Source organism: Mauremys reevesii, linkage group 9 (genome assembly GCF_016161935.1).
Source record: "Mauremys reevesii isolate NIE-2019 linkage group 9, ASM1616193v1, whole genome shotgun sequence".
Classification (NCBI taxonomy): Eukaryota; Metazoa; Chordata; order Testudines; family Geoemydidae; genus Mauremys; species Mauremys reevesii.
This window is the reverse complement of record NC_052631.1, coordinates 32793973-32808223: the sequence shown is the minus strand read 5'-3', so window position 1 is coordinate 32808223 and position 14251 is coordinate 32793973. Positions and strand designations below refer to the sequence as shown.

Sequence of the window (14251 nt, the reverse complement as noted above, 5' to 3'; positions counted from 1 at the left end):
ATGTGTTACTCACGCACTTTGGGGAAACAATTGGATTTTTGTAATGTTAAAAACTTGCTAAAGAATTGCTGTGTGAAGATTTTTCTACACCTTGTGTCTCACATTATTTGTCTCTGTGATGTATCTCTTTTGGTGTATAACAAAAAGGAGGGCATTTGCATGCAGAGGGAAATGGATTTAATAAATCTCAATGGGATATTTTATGCAGAACATTGCATTCGTACTTCTCACTCCGATACTGAAATTTGGGAACAAAGTTAGGGGCTTAAATCATAGACATTCTGTTTTAAAAAAAAGCGAGCAAGCGAGAGAGAGAGAGGGGGAGAAATAAATTCTCAGAAATATCCATGCTGAACTAGCTGTGAATAAAGCATACATTTAACAGAAAATTAGCTGGTCATTTAGAATCTGACATTATTTCTGCTTTTTAAATCTCTGCCTTTAAGGTCAACACCAGTTAAAGAGGGAGAATATTTTTCATGCAAAATTGGAGACTTTTGTGGAAAAACAGTTGAGAGGTATGTGTACGAAGACTGGCCTGGAAACAGTTCTCATCCCCTGAGAATTTTCAAGATTTAAAAAAATTCTCCTATCCTGAATTGTGATAAAAATCAAAATCTAAGTTTTTCACAGACCGACAAACTGAAAAAACAAAAAAAACGTTTTGTTCAGGTCAGTCAAAATACTTTGTTTCAATAATTTCAAACTGTTTTGTTTTGATGTCAACCTTTTCTTATAAATTAAATTAAATTTCAAAAACAACATTTTTTTTAAAACTGAGAAACAAAGATGTTTTGATACTTTTAACACTTCTAAAAAAATATTTTGCCAAATTGGGAAATGAAGCAAAACTCACATTTATGCATGAATAGTTTCAGTTTAGAGAAATCAGCATTTTTTGGCAAAAATAGTTTCATCAAAATAATATCCACCCAACTCATAGAATCATAGAATTCAAGATCAGAAGGGACCATTATGATCATCTAGTCTGACCTCCTGCAAGATGCAGGCCACATAAGCCGATCCACCCACTCCTTAAGCAAGCGACCCCTGCCCCATGCTTCGGAGGAAGGCGAAAAACCACCAGGGCCACTGCCAATCTACCCTGGAGGAAAATTCCTTCCCGACCCCAAATATGGCAGTCAGCTGAATTCCTTCCCGACCCCAAATATGGCGGTCAGCTGTACCCCAAGCATGCGGGCAAGACTCTCCAGCCATACCCTCTGGAAACTCAAATGAGTACAATAAAGTCTCGTTGCCAGTTCTGTCTGTGGCAATAGCTTTGATAAGTGATCATTTTTCCCTTGATAAATGAATCATCTCCTAGTTTGCAGCAAAGTAGAAAATGTGATCCAATTAGCATAGGAAACGTGTAATGTGTTTCACAAACCTAAAACTGTCATCAAAGTATTACAGTATTTACCATCTAAAAGATCCAATAATCTCTTCCTTTCTAAATTCAGCAGCACATATCTTAGAATAAGTAAATCACAGCCAGGAGGCATTTTGATTTAAAACTAACATGCATCTCTTTACTGCTAGTTTACCACCCTATTTTGAATCTCACACACATTAAAAAAATAATAACCCTTCAAAATGATCAGGAGTTATGCCATCGCAGTGGAATCATCAGACATTCTGTCTGGGGAAATGAAATTGGTGGCAGTAAAAGATGGAAGCAAAACTGATAAATTGCATACCTAATTTAGCGCTTCAAAATCCACTCCCAGCTTTATCCTTATCAAATTAAATGTAATCTGTGTTTTGTGGGAAAGCAACATGCTGAGTAACTGAGATAAATTAACTTGTCACCATCTTTCAAATGTAAAACAATTTAAATGTAAAATACATAAGATAAAAGTAGAGTGAAAGTTATAGACTGATGTGCTGAAGTCAGATTGATCCTTATTTATAAGAAGTTTCTCATCAAGTTTTGTATGTGATGGATCACTATTGTGTCATGTGACAGAAAAGAGCAAATTAAAGTAACAGAATTACATACACACAAAAATAAGTGGTATTAGGGTGCTACAGCCTATATATGCCTTAGGAGGCAATTATTCTGCATCATGATTATTACTGTCTGCTTGCGTTCTTCAGAGGCACTATAGTAAGTCAAAAGGCAACAGTCTGCTGTGGGTTATAAATACTGGAGCCATACATATATGAACAAATCTATAGCCCTTTGTCACTGGGTGCATCACTCACTGCAGGGCTGGTACCTCCCACTGGTCACTCTGGTGATTAGCTTGAGGCCAACACATCCTGTCCGTGGTCTGCACACTGTCACTGCAGCCCCTCCCACAGCCTCAGGAACTGCAGTGTCCTCTTTGTGGCTCGGCCTTCTGGCCATGTCATCATCCGCATTTCCCCCTGGATGGGTGGGGGAGGAGATTAGTATCACAGTCCAATAGTCCAGTGGTGAATGAGGGGGAGGGGACCTCGGCCTGCCCACTATTCTGGGTCCCAGCCCAGGAACCCTATTGACCGTAGCCTCTTGCTGTGACTCTTTAGCTTCTCGCCATGCTGCTATGTCTCCCTGGGCCACTTCCCCATCCCCCAGCATCTTTTTCACCCTTTCCTCAAGGCATGTCACTACCCAGTCCCAGCAGCCAGACAGGAGCTCCCTCTTGCTCTCCCTGTCCCTGCCAGTAGTTTCTTTGTCCAAGGTGCTGCAGGTCTCAGCCTACTAGAGAGAGAGTCCTTACTCCGTGAACTCCCAGCAACAACTAACTTCAGCTCTTCTCTGCAGCTCCTTTTATGCCATCCTGCTGGGCCCTGACTGGCTGCTTCTTGCATCCTCTCTCCTATTGGTTGCACCTCACACAGCCTCTCTGGGCCACTCAGAGGACTCATCTCCACTGCCCCCTGGTGAGATTAATCCTTTCTGCACCTGTGTGGGGCAAACACCCCATCACACCTTTGCCAAACTAATACTTTTGCAGAGTGCTGCAAAGCACCCTAGTTTGCACCATATACTTGAATCTTTTGCTAGGCCCCAAGGCCCATTGCATAAGTGACACAGGCTTTAGCCTCACCAATGAGGCACAATGAGACCACCATGAAGAACAACTCATGTCCACCCACACCCTCAGCAGATAGGTAAATAGCACATGCATGGATTTGAAGTCAAACCCCTACCTACCCAGATTTATACACGTATCTCACTGGCTCATGCTCATGAGGCCTATCCATAGAGTTGGAGTGATTGGCAAAACCTTTAGGTGAGATTCAGTAAATGTAGGCTGGGTTGGAACCTCTTTCAAACTCCAGCCCATAGAGTGTGATATGTGAAATCTTTAGTCATGTCTGCAGCAGAGAGAAAAAGTGAATGTTCATGCTTCATCCTACATACCTTAAATCTGAATTAGAAGTACAGAGCAAGTATACTGCAACATCAGCAACCTCCTCCTCCCTTTTCTCTCCTTGGTGCTTGCTATTGTCCATATTTGGAGCAGCATCTCCCATCTCCTTGTATGGTGGGGGGGAATCTGGTGCCTGATGCCTCCACTCATAGTGACTCCTTACAGTGCCCAGGGATAATGTCCCTTGAGAAAATCAATGATAATACTGTTAGCTGGCAAGGCATGTAAAGCCCAGTACATAGGGGACAATAAAGTAAATAAAACAAACCTCTGCAAAGGAATGACACACCAAAAACAACAGCACAACAGACTGGGAGCTAAACTGGGGGGGGCGTGACTTTGTTGGGAAAGAAAAACAGGATCTGGAGAAGGAAAGAGTTAAGGTTTAGTAATAATAAACAAACATGAATATATAAGACCATTCCCCACCTCCTAACACTTACAAACTCCTCCAACCTCAGCTCCCTGCCCATCTTCTTCTTGAGGCAGCTGGTAAGACCCAGGTTGCCTCCACAGGTGGAGTGTTGCAGCACTATAGTGTTGGCTGGCTTTAAAAAAAAAAGGCCCTTTACTTTATCTTCACCTCTGGGTGGGGCAGGTCATCTCCTGACTTCAATTGGGCTTGCTGGTTCCCTGATTGGGATTCCTCTGGGGTCTCAACTGGCTCTCAGTAGTGAATTGGGTTGGACCCTCACTCTCTCTGGCTGGTCATGGCAGGACTGGAGCTGCCTGATTCATGCAGCTGGCATCTCAGAACAGTGCAAAACTTCCTTGACGGTAGGGGCTGAGGGTGGAGGTTAACAAGGATTCCCTGAACTGCACTCTCCCTCTCTCAACTTCCAAATTGAAACTGAAAGTACATTCCCTCCCTCTCTTTCTGCCTATCCCTGTGTAAAGTTAGGCTGTCCCTTCGCTAGCCATGTGGAAGCCTCTTATTGGCCCCAGCAGGGGGTTCTAGTTCCCTCTGTCCCCAACCCTGACTCCAAGCATGCTGGAAATGGGGTGGGGGTCAGACAGGTTTGGAAACCATCTTAGTTGTAGTTCCTGTTGGAACTAGGCTCAGCCTGCAGCTCCAGGGGCTAACACGCTCCAAGCAGGGATTACATAAGAAAAGAATTCATTTTCTGTTCACTGACAGCCTCACCCATTCCTTTTCAGACAGATGCACCTGGACATTAAATGTTTAGCCATGAATAATCAGCTCAACTATTCCTACCATGTATGAGCATGTAAGGCTGAGACCAAGAGCAGTAAGAAAGGGAGGTCTAAGCCAAGTAGATTGGAATGGAAAGACCCAGTTAAAGCAACATCTGGAAGAGAACACCCCAGCATAGCAGCAATCCAGCACATTCCAAATCATGCTCTGGTGACATGGTATCTCCTTTTTAATGAGATTGCATAAAGCAGAAGTACACAGAAATATGCTTATGGGACTCTTCCTTCCTGTCATTCCATCAAGAAATGAAGACGCCCAGCTGGCTGACTCATTTCCTGTTTTAATAAATTAAGAAATGCAATGGAGGTTAAATTTGGAAACTAAGAAAATCTTTAATAGCTGCCTGAAGCTGAGCAACTGAGGGCTGTGCAAGTCTGCTTTCGCATTCGTAGCTATAGTGTTTGGGATAAGTGATGCATTTATGGGTCTCCATATTTAGCTCCCAATCTGTCTATATTCCTCTATCTCTTAAATGGGTAACTTCATTACCTCCAGGCTCAGAGTAGCACCCAACTGGTTCAGAGTTGCCTTTCCCCACAGTGCAAACTGCTTGGACATTGCTAAGGATCAGGGCCACAATATTAACTTCAGAATATCTTCAGAGGGGAAGAATTAGGCCCCAAAGGTGGTTAGTTGAGATGGAACTTCTAGACTAAAGAAATCCTATTTGGATCCTGGTTAGTTCCATGTGTGTTCATGTTGTTTCTTTTATGGTACCTGCAGGAGGCTCCAGGATATGCTAATAAAAGAGTGACAAAACTTTGCACGTTGGTAACACTTTTCCCCAGAGGAGCCAGAAATGCTTTATTTATCATTGACTAAAGCAACACCATGCTCGTGGGGCAGGTCTGAGGTGAATGTTAGAATTCGGGGAGGGAGGTTGTTTTGGTTTTGGGTTTTGGTTATTGTTTTTTTGGCTGTGTGCCACTTTTTTCTTTTTTAAGAATTTATTTTAATTTAAAATTAAACAAAACCAGAACTGAAAGCCACACCATGTGCTCTCATCTTCTCAGTGCAGTTCAGTCAGCACACTGCCATTTTAAAAAGATTTAAGAAATAGTATGATGTGTTCATGAATTTCTACATCTAGAGACAAAGCAATGCCAGGGGGAAATTTGCTGAAATTAATGGAGCTCCACCTGGTATGAAATGGCCCCACAGCCCTAATACTCATCACCTATTTCTTTTCTTGACATTTGTAGGTGGTCAGATTTGCAGATGAATGCTGAATAAGGGCTCTGAGATTCAGCATCTTGTTTCATGCCCAGGAGAAACCCCAGGTGGGGCTTCATGCAGTTGCTAGTAACTACATTGTCTTTTTTTTTTATGATACCTGCAGTAGACATTTCAACTCACTTAATACAAGAAACTTGTTTTAAGACATTAGACAGGCAGACTATTTCAAGAAGTGACGCGTATGCACAAATTAAAATCTGGCCCAAAGGAAGTGAGAAGGAATGTTCAACCAAATTTGTGCAACTGAGTATGCAGTGAACGTCTATAATCAACAGTGTTCTAGCAGCTCACAAGGCATGAATCATGCAGCACTTCTGGGCTGATATTTTCTGTACTAGTTTTTAATATGATGTCCCTAAAGTTTACATGCGCTAAAATACAGTGAATATGGGTGTCAGCTAAAAGGAACTGTGCAAGGAATGTTCTTTCATAGTTATCTATATTTATGTATAGTGCCTTTCATGTAAGAATCTCTAGGGAGGTTCATTAGTTCTCACAAAGCAAGGAAGGTAAGCATTACTACGCAGAATTTGCATTTATAATAAACTCAGGCACTAAAAGGTTAAGTGACTTGCAGACAGACACTTATCAACTCAGTGGCAGATCTAGGCATAGAAACCAAGTTGTGGCTTCCTCCTCTTTTTACAGCTGTAACTCTAAACCAGTGGTTTGCAACCTGTGGTCCATGGACCTGCATGGGGTCCGCAGACTGTGTGTAAGATTTCCATTGGAATTTTTTGGGGTCCACAACTGAGAAAAGGTTGAAAACCACTGCTTTAGGCAAAGCTTCTTCAGAAGAGTCTGAAGCCTGCCCTGTGTACTTCATTGTTGCAGCAAAAAATATTTAGAATGCAAGGAGCAGATTAATGTTCAGTGCAAATGGTGGGATTTCACAAAGCCTTTTCACTTAAAGGCTGTTGTGTTCTGAGAAATGCTGCGTCTCCTTTTCCCCCCATATGGATACATTCACATGCCAGCTCCATCTCATCTTGTTTCATTCCAGTCACTGCCCAAACATTTCACCAGAAACATTTTGTCATAATAGTTCAGCATGAACATATTCTGTCCCTGTTATAAGGTTTGGACCTTTTTCTTCAAGAAAAGCATTCAAAATGTTCCTGAATAGAATGATTTGCTCTCTAAACTCCCCAGATCTAAAAGATGGTTGTGATGAAATAAAGACTCAGTGAAACAGAGGCAAAAATGTGAAGCCGTATCTTGAGGGCAGCAAAATGACATGAGGTCAATTTACACTGAAAGCATCATGTTCCACCAATGTATTTTAGGGCATTGGTCACCATGATACTTAAGCAGTGGAGACCGTGATCCAAGTCTCAGCAATTTTCTGCTGGGAAGGTATTTTCTGTTCCCTTTGTGGGGTTGCATTCCATCGAGTGTCTTTCTCTAGGGAAATGTTTATGAGAGCAAGTGTGAGAAGAGACTAAAATTATAGAAACAGACCTGTCACAAGGCCAGGCACAGTTTCATCCTGATCTCCTGTGGTAGAGTTTCACAGCCAGGAGTGAGTACTGACAAGTCCTTGTCTGAACCTCCAGAGGTCCTCATCCTGGGTATAGCTGCATCTTTTCCATAAGATGGTAGTGTCTTGGAGGGGTGCAGAGGGAGAAACAGTCTTTCCTTGACCTCATAGTACCCCAGCCACTTGAATACAACTGGAGAGGGAAGAAAGAATAGCGTCCTATAGGATTTACCATTAACTAGCATTTGGAGCAGGAACACTTGTCATTTCCTGTGCCTCCGATCAATCTAAATTGTACTTGCTACATGCCTGTACCTACATGCCTGTACCAGAAAGCAGGTGGGCAGAAGCCCATCCACTGCTAAAGGACCACCCCCCCAGCCTAAGGGGAGGATCTACAGGACCTCAGAAACCCAAGTGAGCTACATGCCTGTAGCAGGGTGGTTATCCGCTCCTGCCCTGAGGGGTTTAAAACAGCCCTGGAGGAGGGCTGTGGGAGGAGAAAAGCTAGGCTGATTGGGGGAAACAGCCTCAGCTGTGGCCACACCCCAAACAGACCCAGCTGACCCTATAAAGGTCAGGGCAGACAGGAGTTCAGAGGCTCTCTCTGGTCTGGGAGGGAGCAAGGCCTGGCTGCTTAGCAGAAAGGGTACTAGGAGTGAAGCAGAGCTGGGGAAAGCCAGGGGAGCTCCTAGCTGGCAACTCTCCAGGTTGCAAAGCCTGGTTTAAGGTCTAAAAAGGTACTGGGTGGTAGAGAAAGGCAGCAGGTCCAAACCCACCCCCCCCTTATCACTGATGAGTGGCATACACTGCAGTCTGCCCCAGAGAATGGGGGCTAGCTGGTGACTGGCAGTAGCCTTACACTGAGGCAAGGTGGGGATAGGGGGTGGGAGTTCCTCTGGGTGGGGAGACCCCAAGACAGAGGTTTCTGCCAGAGGGGCAGCACCCCAGAGAAAGGGGCACTGGGGTCCTGGGAGGGTCATGGGGGCCAGTGGTTAGGCAGATTACTGGCCTGCAGAGGGTGCTCTGGAAGCTGGATGAGCTAATTCCCGATAGAGACCAGCAGGAGGCACCACCGGGGTGAGTCTGCGTGCTTACAATGCCAATCCACCTAGTTACACTATACTACTTTCCATGTACACATTGGGTCTACACTGGTTAGAAAACAGAGGTAATTTACACCACAAGTCACATCAGTCCTGAGTTTGGCTCAAAGGCTCAGATACTGATGTGTGTTCTGCTGGCATAAATTCAGACTAACTCCACTGAAGTCAATTAAATAAGTGTAACTGAGATGAACACCAGCCCCTACTCACTTGGATTTATACTGATGGCTAGAATTAATTGTGATGCTCATCACTCTGAGCTCAGAATGAGGCCATCAGCTTTGCTAACAGGGTAGACCAGAGAGAATTCCAAAGCCTGGCTTTCTGTAGAATCTTGCACTGTGGGCTGCTGTAGTTTTGGTTGACTCTCCCAGGATGCATTGCTCCAGGAAGGTGGAAGAGACTCCACAGCCTGAACTGCTGTTGTAACTGCAAGGGCACTGTGTGTGCTTCTGCAAAGAAATAAATAAGATGAGAACAAAGGCCAGCACTGGGTACAGATACACAGAATAAACTGGGGGATGGGCATCTTCCTGGATAGTCTCATTCAACTTCAGACTGATCAAAAGGAGCACCCTGACCATGTGGGAACCTGTAGCAGAAAGTCCGAGGTCAGCAAGCCCCAGCAGATTGTTTTTGTTAGAATATTCCTGGCCTGCTATTGCAGCAAAGCACAGCCAACCAGCTTGTTTTCCTAAATGATTAACTTTGCTGCCTGCTCTTCTCAGCTCTTCAGATTAAGATGTTTGCTCAACAAGTTTATTTATTTATATTCTTTCCCAAAAGATCTTCCCAACCAGAGCCTGTTTGGTGGTTTATTTTTCCCTAAGGAAGAAGATTATTTACAATAATTGTCTTATTATAAAATCATTAAAAGGAGTTTAAAACTGGAATCCTCACAAGTACCCAGCAGCCTGGAAAGTGGACTTGTGTAGCGAGCTAATTTCTGTCCACCATTCTGCACTGCAGCCATGATATAGGAGAATGAGCCCACACAGAGCTAGTTTATGGGACAGTGTTTATTTGCGTTGGTTGATCTGCTCCACATCAGAGGAAGTTACCTGCTCCAGTGTGCCTGATTGTAGCTATTCCAAACCCTAAGAAAATGAACAACAGTAAAAGGAGAAGGGATGTAAGACTAAGAGGTCAGCTCATGACTCACATGAAAGTCCCTCTAAGGTGCATAAAGGCCTTAGAGCTGCCATGAAGGGCAGCCAAGGAGTAGGAGAATGTTCAGCTGACTCTATCAACTCCTTCTGAGTCTTCCCCATGCCCACCAGCAAGGGAAGTGTATCAGGAATTAGAGGGGACAATTCGGGGCCCCCAGCTGGAGCACACTGCTCTCTAGTAAGCCTCATAAGCATAATGAGCCCTAGGGTGTCCTTACAAGCTAGCATAAGCAATCACAGTCATCAAATTAGGCCTGAATAAAGACTGGGCGTGGCTGGGTCACTACAAAAAGTAATTTTCCCTCTGATACTCACCCCTTCTTTTCAACTGTTGGGAATGGGCCACATCCACCCTCATTGAATTGGCCTTGTTAGCACTGAACCCCCACTTGGTAAGGCAACTCCCATCTTTTCATGTGCTGTATAGTTATACCTGCTTACAGTATTTTGCATTCCATGCATCTGATGAAGTGGGTTTTAGCCCATGAAAGCTTATGCCCAAATAAATTTGTTAGTCTCTAAGTTGCCACAAGGACTCCTCGTTGTTTTTGCTGATATAGACTAACACAGCTGACGGCTGGTCCTCAGCCAGCCCCATGATAAGGCCCTGGGATTGGACATAGAGGTGACTCAGAGGCAGCTTAATGTCCCCCATGCCCTACGCCTGCACTAAGCTGTGCGCCATAGGCATTTAGCTCAAGGGCTCAGGGAATGGAGGTTGGAACTTGCTAAGGAGGAGAATCAGGTCCATTTTTCCATGTTGCTATTTATCAAGTATGTTGCTTTTTCCTCTCTGGCTGCTTATTTACTGTTTGGAGAGCATGATAGGGATTTAATTGGCCCCATTGTGCAAATTAGGTAAAATCACACTGGGCAAACCTTACATTTGAGATGCCTAGAAGATCCAGCAGAAACCCACAGCACTGTGCCAGAAAAGAGGGGTGGGGTCCTGGAAGAGATCTTTTAGTGGTCTTTGAGCCAGGTGAACACACTTCCTCTTGGAGGGGAGGGATAGCTCAGTGGTTTGAGCACTGGTCTGCTAAACCCAGGGTTATGAGCTCAATCCTTGAGGGGGTCATTTAGGGATGTAGGGCAAAAATCTGTCTGGGGATTGGTCTTGCTTTGAGCAGGGGGTTGGACTAGATGACCTTGGTCCCTTCCAACTCTGATATTCTACACAAGGAGGGACCACAGAGACTGAACCCACCCCCTTCTTATGATTTTCATTTGAGCCCTGAGCACTCTGGGAAAGAAACTGTGCATCAAGAGATGCTGATAATACTGGGCCCAATACTGTGCAAAGCTCTCACCAAAGTCAACAATAGGAGGGTGGTGCACAACTTGGAGAGGAGAATTGCACCCAGGGTCAGTTGGGCAACCAGTACCGAGCAGTTTGTGGAGTTTTGCAACGTGGCAGAACTAGCAAAATATTTAATGTGGCAACAAGTGTCACTATAACAAACACTTGAAGAAGGCCTGTTGGTGTGCTGGAGAATCCTAAAAGGAAGCTAGCCTTGGTCTGCTCATCTTTTGGGGGGGCGGGGAGGAGGCATTTCTGCAACCAGTGAACTAAACAATAAAGCTGTTCCATGCAGGGCCGGCTCCAGGTACCAGCGAAGGAAGCAGGTGCCTGGGGCGGCACTTCGCTGGTGGGTCCTTCAATCCTTTGTTTCCTCTTCTGCGGCACTTCAGTGGCCACTCAATTGGGTTTTTCTTTTTTCTTCGCCATCTCTTGGGGTGGCAAAAAAGCTGGAGCCAGCCCTGGTTCCATGATACAAAGAAATCTCAGGACGAACAGGACTATGTCTAAGACAGACCAGAATCTCAAAGGCACTCTGAATGACACAGGGGACAGTCTAAAAAGGTGGCAAAATAGCTCCCCTCACACTTAAGGCTGATACAATAACACAAGCAAGGAGTGGCTATTTCATTTCACTGAAACATGCCCATATGGAGCAACGTTCAGATGTGCTGGATTTAGTCTCCATCAAGCTCCCAATGTTATTGAAAGAAAAAAAGTTACGTCGCCTGAGCTATGATGTCTGCGCAGGCATTTCTCAGCAAAGACCTGCTGAGGAAAGGCCAAGGTTTTTCCATAAACGAAGATGAGACAGCAGTAAAACCTTGCAGCTGTAATCTCTGTGAGTGATCTTACTGAACTGAACAGCTTTTGGCTGACTCCTTCCTGGTGTATCTTAGGACCAGATTTTTAAAGGCATTTAGGCACCTAAAGATGCAGAGAGGTGCCTAGGGGGATTTTCAAAAGTACCTAACTCCCACTGATTTCAATGGGAGTTAGGTGCCTACTCACAACAGCCAGTGGAAAATCCACGTAGTATCTCCATGGGTATCACTGGAGTTACCTACAATTTACACCAGTGTCAATGGCAGAAGAATCAGACTTGTAGCATTTCCACGTGTTAACTCAGACATGGAGTCTGATTAGATTTGACTAATCTTGGAGAAACAAGGTGGGTGAGGTAGTATCTTTTATTGGTGAAAGAGACAAACTTCCAAGTTACACAGAGCTCTTCTTCAGGGCTAATCTTGGCAGGGAGCGGTCACGGCCTGATTCCAATCACTCGCAAATCACCCTGGAGTAAAAATCCTTAATCCTGAGGCCACTCAGAGCCTGTTGGTTAGTCTAATAATAAGGAACCGTTACGAGAAATGAACAGCATTTACAGAGGCTTTTATCTCACCCAGATACTTCTCTAGAGTCCCAGTAAGTTCTGAAGCAATTCCACAGCACTCACCACCCTTCCTCTTAGTTAATGTCCCCCAGAACAGTGGCTGGGCTGAGGCAAATTGCTATTTGATAGCAAGGTAGAGAGAAATGTAAACAGGCATTATTTGTGTTCTTCTTCTTACTTCCAGCTGTGCTATATCCTGCTGCTCACAGGCTGTTACTGCACATGCTCAGTTACATGTACATGCTCTACTCTTTTTAATATTGCAACATGTTTCGAAAACACCCCTCATTTAATATAAAAGCAAGGGAGAGAGGTAGCTCTTAGCCTGTCAACTGCCTTGGACAGGTAATGGCTAGTCTGTACAAACCGCATGCAGCCCAGAGTAAGGGACAATGGCAAGCTACACCTCCCCTTGGGGACGCTCAGGGAGGCAGCATTCTTCCTCATTTTGGGGTTGGGGGTGCGCTTGGCCCTTCAAGGGCTGTTTACTCCCCACCCCTTGGGCTGCATAGAGGGAGCAGTCCTGGTATTGTGCAAGGGTTGCAATTGCGGCTGGCCCTCACATGGCCCATGCAAGGTAAGGGCAAAGGCTCCTTGTGTCTCATACCATAATTCAGTACATACAGTTAGATAACCTCAGCATTTAAACAGCCGAAGTAGCTCCTGTAGTAAATACAGACCTGTGCCAGGGCAGACTGCAGCTATGGAGATAATCTCATTTATTTACCTTAGGCAAAACTGGTGCATGAACAGGGGCCACCGCTGTTTATTTTAATGCAGGTCCTTTAAAACTGTGTTTAAGGATCACAGATAGTATATGGCCAGTGTGCTCATCTGTTTTGCCTGCACCTCCTATTTTTGCACTTGCATTCTGCATAGGAGAAAATCTACAAGTTCCATTTTGTTTAGGCACTTCACCATTTTGTTTGTGAATAGTTGTTGGTTGTCCATCATGTTGGTGCCCTTCTTTTTGAGACTATTGGTGCCTTTGTCCATCTGAGGTGGGAAAAGAGCAAGGGTCACTTGGCGTGTGTTCAGCCTAGTACCAAGAGAACATAAAAGACTGCAGCACCTGAGAGGAGAGGCTATCATTCCTGGTGGCAGCACAGTGCATGTCCTAGCCAAGACTTTGAGGGATCTACTGAAGATCACAGAAGAAGATTCAAACTCCTTTTCCTGTCTTACCTGTGTCCGAGGATCTTGTTGTACCTGGTCCATGAAGTCCATTGTCGTGGGTCCATTCCTCTGAACCTGGTGTAGTGTGTCTGTACCTTACCTGTGGCAAATTTCTTTGTTCTGTGGGTTCAGGACCTTGACTTCATGTCACTTTATTAAGCCAACCTGTACCTGAATACCTTTTGTTTACTGTTTTTATTTGGGGGGTCCTATTAGTTACCGTTTAAGTCTTTGTTAAATAAATCAATCAGTTTCATAGTTAAGCCTGTCTGTAGTTTCTCGATGATAGTTGCGGGTTGGGGGAAACAAATCTGCTGGGTGGGGCTTTAAGGTGTGGAACTTAGGGCACATCCAGTTAACCACTAATAAAATATAAGTAGAGTGTATTTCTGGTTAACATCTGCTGCAATTATTCCACCCACAGGGATGGGGCTACATATTGCATTCCTCCCTGTGTATTGTGGTTGTTCATACGCAGTATAAAGACTAAGGTCATGTCTATACGTACATCACTGCAGTGGTGTAGCTGTACCGATGCAGCTGTGGCACTGCAGAGTGTCTGGTGAAGCTGCCCTATACTGATGGGATAGCTCAGTGGTTTGAGCCTTAGCCTGCTAAGCCTAGGGTTGTGAGTTCAATCCTCGAGGGGGCCATTGAGGGGAGGGGAAAGAAAGAAAAAACAAAAAAAACCCACACACCATCAGGGACAGTACTTGGTCCTGCTAGTGAAGGCAGGGGACTGGACTCAATGACCTTTCAGGGTCCCTTCCAGCTCTGTGAGATAGGCATATCTCCATATAGATGTTTAGC

At 44.6% G+C, this 14251-nt stretch overlaps 1 protein-coding gene across 3 annotated transcripts in view; it reads right to left on the bottom strand.

The window, feature by feature from the left end:
- Positions 1 to 4102, bottom strand: part of PID1 (phosphotyrosine interaction domain containing 1) — a 179357-nt gene extending 175255 nt beyond the window's left edge. Inside the window, exons 1-3 of one of the 3 annotated variants that reach the window (XM_039489099.1) lie at positions 3795 to 4102; positions 3356 to 3548; positions 1701 to 2373 (exon numbers count right to left, since the gene is read on the bottom strand). The gene's annotated coding sequence lies outside the window, so the exon portion shown is untranslated. Of the gene's footprint in view, positions 1 to 1700; positions 2374 to 3355; positions 3549 to 3633; positions 3728 to 3794 lie in introns of those variants that run through there. The other 2 variants (XM_039489100.1, XM_039489101.1) reach the window with 2 other exon arrangements.
- Between the last annotated feature and the right edge of the window lie 10149 nt (positions 4103 to 14251).